This window comes from Thunnus albacares, chromosome 16, assembly GCF_914725855.1.
Source record: "Thunnus albacares chromosome 16, fThuAlb1.1, whole genome shotgun sequence".
NCBI classification, from domain to species: domain Eukaryota; kingdom Metazoa; phylum Chordata; class Actinopteri; order Scombriformes; family Scombridae; genus Thunnus; species Thunnus albacares.
The window spans coordinates 17,980,103-17,986,219 of record NC_058121.1 but is presented as its reverse complement, the minus strand read 5'-3'; the positions used below and the strand labels follow the sequence as shown (position 1 = coordinate 17,986,219).

The window sequence follows — 6,117 nt, the reverse complement described above, 5'->3', positions numbered from 1 at the left end:
TGGCATAAGGACTGTGTGTCATATTTAATGCCTGTCATTTTCTGACATGTTGGTCCGTCCGCAGAGATGTTGTGCGTAATAGCCAGAGGCATAATGGTTATGGTAGGAGTGGGGTTAATAAAAAAATAAGTAAGAAGGGCTGGAACTGGAGTGAGCAGGAAAGCCTGCTCTCTGTGCCCCCATCTGAGCTGTTGGGTTTTTCAAACTGCTCTCTGATCCTCTCTGGCTGCATCATGCACACATTCATCCTGAAAAATAGAGCTGCATCTGTCACATTGTCATCCTCCTCCATCTGAATTACCTACTTCAAATATTTAAAACGGGGAGGGGAAAGAAAAAAAAAAAAAAGGTTTGGATGAAAAAGTCTCGCCTGCCCATTACTCCAAACCCAACTAGTAATCGGCAGAGGTGTTGTCACGGAAACCGGCAGCCACTTTTAACAATCAAACATGCGTGACAGTTCATTTTCGCTTCTGGATTAGAAGTGTGAGCGCCGACGTGCGAACAGACATCAATTGGATGGCAAAGACACAGACATTTCACGACTAGAGGCACAGTGGAAAGAATTAGCAACTACTAATAAGATCAGTGGGCGGCAGCTGTTCACTCACCATCTTCAACATCTGCTTATCATTTCAAACAATTAAGGAATTTAAAATTCAGATGCAGCAATTCGGCAGCGCCACATAACAAAATATTTACATACTGGAGTTGCAGACATGGAAATCACATATCGATCCATCATTTCTTCCTCTGCCTGTCATCTCTCCCTGCATACTGAAGATATCCTGCTTCTTTAATATGCACTTCAATATAATGTTCATGCAAATCATGTTAAATATTCAATTCCACTCAGGCTGCCTAAGAGATTCATAAATGTGGGCAATGAAAAATGTTAGCATGGGTCATATTCGGGCCAGCCATTGTGAATTCAAAGGTTAACATCGAAACCATTGTACCAAAGAGATTGACAGACGTGGTTATGTGCAGATATTTCCATATTGCATAAAGGGTTATGGTCATGTCTAGTCTCTTGGAGGCATAAAGTACTGTACATGAATACACCTATATTCATACCTCCAGCATGGTGAATATGCACCATACATGTGCGTGACCGTGATTGAGGATTATAGCGAGAGACCAACCAGTAAAGTTAAATATATGGTGTGATTGCCAAGCCGTGACCTGTGTGAGAAATAAATTACAATGCTGACAGAACATCACATCCTCTTAGCCTGGGGAGAAGCTGTAAGACGAGGTCCTCTGTGACACCATTTCTTTGCGGATTGTTAAATGCCACTATTTGATCTTTTCCATTTATGAGTCATATTTTTTTCCGCTGCCCCTGAGCACTATGCTGTGCTAAGCTACATATGACGGGCCAGTGAAACACTGAAACAACAAGCGACCTCCACCATCACATTATAGTTTCCAGTGAATCTCCAAAGCAGAGTCTGAAGTTGTTTGACCTGTCATGTTGATGACTGATTTTAGCAACAAAAAAAAAGAAATTGCACTGATTCACTCTTTTTTCCTTCGTCTTTATTCCTCCTGATGACAGACTCATAGTCTCTCTTCCTCTCCCTTTCACACATTCGCAGGCTGCCACCAACACAACATACATAAAGACAGTGGGAGATGTCGAACACAGAGCAAAGATTAGAGCTATCTGTTGGAACATTTTATGTGTTCACTCTTTGACTTGTCTTTTTGTTTGGCGAAGGCTGCTCTCCCGCTGTGCCTGCCCTACGTTGGCTTCTCTTTTCTGTTCCAGATGTACTCTCCACTTCAAATAGCATGGCGTATTCAATTTGACGAGCCCCGAGCTGACAGCCTGATCGAGCCTGGTTCTTACCATTCTGCATCTCTTTCTTTTTCTTTTATTTCCCCCTGCGTCTGGAGAGCTCCTCCCCAGAGAGCAGCACAACACCTCCTGTCACCTCACCTTCCAGTGCCCACCGCCTGTCTCTGCTACTCTCACCTGTGGTACAACACTGCCCCCAAAGGTATGTTTGGGCTTTGCAGCATCTTTTCACTGGTTGGTTGAGGAGCAGACTGATTTATTAACTGCGCAATTTCGCTTTTGAGGGTTGGTGTCATACATGATAATCTCAGTTAAAGGAATGTTTTTATTCACGGTGTTGTAAACTAGCGTTTGAAGTAGGGTCGGTGGCATCCTTCTAAAACTCTGTTGTCATAAATGAGTTCTTTCATTCATGCGGAGAACCTAATATGTGTAAAAGCAACATGTCCACAACCTCCAAAGAACAAATCCTTCTCAGCGGACCAGCTGCACACAGTTATTTGATGGATTCCTCTGCATGCACAGTGTAATTTATGAAATTTACCATTATGAAAACCGATATAGTACATGCTGAATACCAAACAGCCTTACCCAGCTTACTTTTTCAATTTGTCATATTTGGTAAGAAACACATTTTTCATTTTTGGCTCTGCATTTATTACTTCGGCTGTGAAATTAAACAGTGACTAAGAGGTGTAAATGTACATCATCAGCCTGACATTGCAGACATTTGTGAGGCGTTCCATATCCTCCTATTATCCTTCAGGTGAGAGACTTAGCTATTCATATTCAGTTTGTTAGTGTTATGTTTGAACAGTGTAGCCTTTTGAGCTTCATGGGCCAGTAATCTATTTTTTGTATTGCTTGAGATTGTCTTTCCCATATGACAACCAGCAGTCTGACACATACAGAGTTTTGGTGTCATGTAGGCCTGGTAGAATCAGATTAAACTCTTTACCCCTTGAACTGAGACTTGCACAGGTGTAACTAATAACACTAACGATTGCTCTGCTCCATTTAAATGCCCCAATAAGCCTCACCAGTGAGCCAAAATGCAGCAGGACCCTGGAACTAGCACACTCAAATGGAAAGCAGCCATCATTAAAATTATTAATTACACCTGCGTGTTTCCTGCTGTGACACGTCAGCTGTGAAAGCAAATGCTCTGGCTGTGAGTCTTTCATGAGTGGCTGATGTTACTGACATTTTATCATCTTATGTAACATTAACCTGAAGAATCTAGACTGGAAATGTCTTTACTGTGTGATATGGACCACACAGTTGACTGTAATAAGGTCTGCGTTGTGGGCATTGCCTGAGCAATTTCTGTCTTCAATGCCCCTGAAATCTATAGAGAAGTGAATGTTTGCTGAAGTCTTTGAATCCTAAATTGAGGCTTTGCAGCCAGAGGATGCTTATTCTGTGGTGGTTTGAGAATTAGGCCCGGTTTGACTGGAACAATTGAATCAGCCAGGTGCTCCATACTGGGCTGCAATAAGCTCAGTGTAGTGCTCAGCTCACTTCTCATGGGAATATACTGAAACATTAAAAAAAAAAAAGGCATGGGGAGAGGTCTGAGAAAACACTATGGTCTGGTGATTTGTGTGGCTGTAGATATCACTGTTCTCTAATAAAAAGAATAAATGGCCTAATGAGGATTTTCTTTACCACTCCAATGACTATTGGTTAAAGAAAATGAGTGTATCATGCACAAAACATCCAGTAATTGTCAATACTTAGAGCTGCTTACATCATAGCTTCTTAGTCGCTGCATAATTTCACAGAAAGCGTAAACAGTTCTTCCTTTACTGTTGCTCCCTTTTTTCAATTAATCTTTCTATTTGTTCTTTCTGTCTCTGGCTGCTGCACTTTTTTTTTCTTCTTTTTCGCCATCACTCAGTCAACACCGATCCCACTCAGTGGAAATTGAGGGGGAACATGAATGAGCCGTGTGTTTGCTCACAGTCCTTTTGAGGAACCTTACAGCGAGAAGTGCCTCAATTGAAAGCAGGTAAACCCAGAGGAATGTTTCCATGCCAACAGTGCGCCGTAACATTTTCAATTCACTTATTTTCCCTATAATCTAGGAGATGGATTGGAGACCTCAGCAATGTGCCTGGCAGTCAGTCAGGGCTGCACTGGGACTTTGGTTCCCAAACCATCACAGGAGAGCTCCCTTCTGATTTGTTTTGTTCAGGTTTGCTTTCACTGTTAAGACATGGTTGTTACCGCAAAGTGTGCAGACCATAATATATGTATAAGGGAGCATGTACTGTACAAGCTTCACTTACTGTACATACATGTGTGCTCAGAGTCTTCCACAACCACAAACAATTGATTTTCCCCACATGTACATCATCACTGCAGCATATTTGTCACTTAGGGATGATAAAATGGGAGCACGCAGCTTACTACCACTCCCCCCAAACTGTCTACTCTCAGAGTAGCAGCACACTTCCTCACAGTGCACATTAACACAGGCATTGACAGCTGATGGAGAAGCAGTGGCCTCATCGTGTCGCTGAAGTGAAGAGGAATGAACAGCGTTGTTTACAAGATGTCAATAAATGTTTTGAGTTATTGATAGTTTTTTTTGCCCTCTCTGAAAGTCTGCATTTTAGCTTTCTGAGTGGTTAAACCCTTATCTGTATTTGAATATCTCACAGCAGCACTATATTTTTTTATCATACTAGCAATGAAAGATGTTATCGCACAACTCTGGAGTTTTACTGAGTTTTTGGGTTTTATACATGTACTGTATAGTGGAGTCTAAGGATGTTTTCAGACCTGCAACCTGTCTGATCCATTTTCACCCTAGGTGCGATTCATTTGGGCAGATCTGAATACAGCAATTATACTTGGGTGCAGACCAAAACAACCGCTCCAAGACCCTTTGAGGAAGTGGTCTCGGTGCGGTTCTCTTTTGGCTTGTAGTGATGCATTTTGGTTCGCTTGAATGTTTGTATGAAAAGAAACTGAAACAGTGGGGAAACACATCAAATTTGCCAACTCATCCACTGATTCAACCTAGAGAGAACAACCAATAGGTTTTGCTCTCATTAAACCCATTTCCATCAGCAGGCAGCTGTTTTCAGTAAACAAAATGTAGGCTTAAAACTAGCAACCAGCTAGTGAAGAAACTATGGGCAGCTAAAGACCTTGGTATATTTTAGAGCATAAGTCAAAAGGAGAGTCAATATAAAACTTACATTTGCCAAGCAGCCAGAAACAGAACTCAAAATGAATGCTAATGTTGTTCCGTGTCTACTGGATGTGTAAATATTCGTATTTGAGAACAGATTCGCCGTAGTAACTTTTTAAGGCAATAAGACAGGTTGTCTTTGAGCTTGCTTTGGAATTCTTCTGCACCCAAGTTGCCACAAATCAATTAATGCTGCTTTAAGATATAAAAAAAGATGACTGAGAAAAAGAAGGAGAGTACAAACGTCTCATGGCGAGCAGGGTAAAATGGTCAGAAGATCCTTCAGGATGTGCATTTCACCTACAAACAGATCTGACCACCCAGAGGTATTGAACAAGAGGCTCAGACTGGATTGAACAGACATCTCAACATGGCCTATCAGGCGGTTGTCTCAGCAGCGATGTGCTGAGGAGGCAGCATAACAAAAGCATTAACGCACTGCTGATAAAATGGAACTGAACTGAACATCAAAGACAACACCTTCCACCCACCTCCGTAGAGGACTGATGCAACACGGAGCACTTCTGTGTTCAGCTTCCTCCGTCCTCACAGCCTCAACCTCTACCGACCTGTGAAAAGCAGTGTTCCTGCACATACGGTTCACACAAGGTGTCTTTTATGCATAATGAGTTTCTTATACAATACATACACATTTTATGCACAATGCACATGAGCTTTGCAGATTTTTCTGTACATAGTGTGCATCCATGTGAAGGTCTTAATGCGACAATGATGCCCGTAATCAACTCCTGGCATTGTGTATTTGATAATGTGTTAGGTTTAAGGTCTGCACAGTTAATTACTTCATTTGAGTGTATGTATATGTTGCTGCTAACATTGGTTGAGGTTTTGAATGCACATTGGATTTTCTGTGCCATGAGGTTCAACTTCTGCAATTTTGCACACTGCCCTTCTCTTTTTATACATTTTGTTATTCTATACATGTTCTAGTGCTAAAACTGTATGTTGTGCGTGTTCATATAACCTTCATTTTGCTATGATCTTATTTTATTTTTTTTCCACATTTCAGGTTCCCCAGTGAAATCATTACAGTTTCATCTTAATCCTGCTGAGCACAAAGAGATCTGTTATTTATGATAAACAGAATTTC

At 41.4% G+C, this 6,117-nt stretch overlaps 1 long non-coding RNA gene across 1 annotated transcript; it reads left to right on the top strand.

Moving 5' to 3' along the window:
* The first annotated feature begins 241 nt into the window (after nt 1-241).
* LOC122999370 lies at nt 242-4,390 on the top strand. The gene is made up of 3 exons (XR_006407705.1): nt 242-2,006; nt 3,705-3,815; nt 3,892-4,390. It is a non-coding gene; the product is annotated as an uncharacterized LOC122999370 (long non-coding RNA).
* Nucleotides 4,391-6,117: the final 1,727 nt, after the last annotated feature.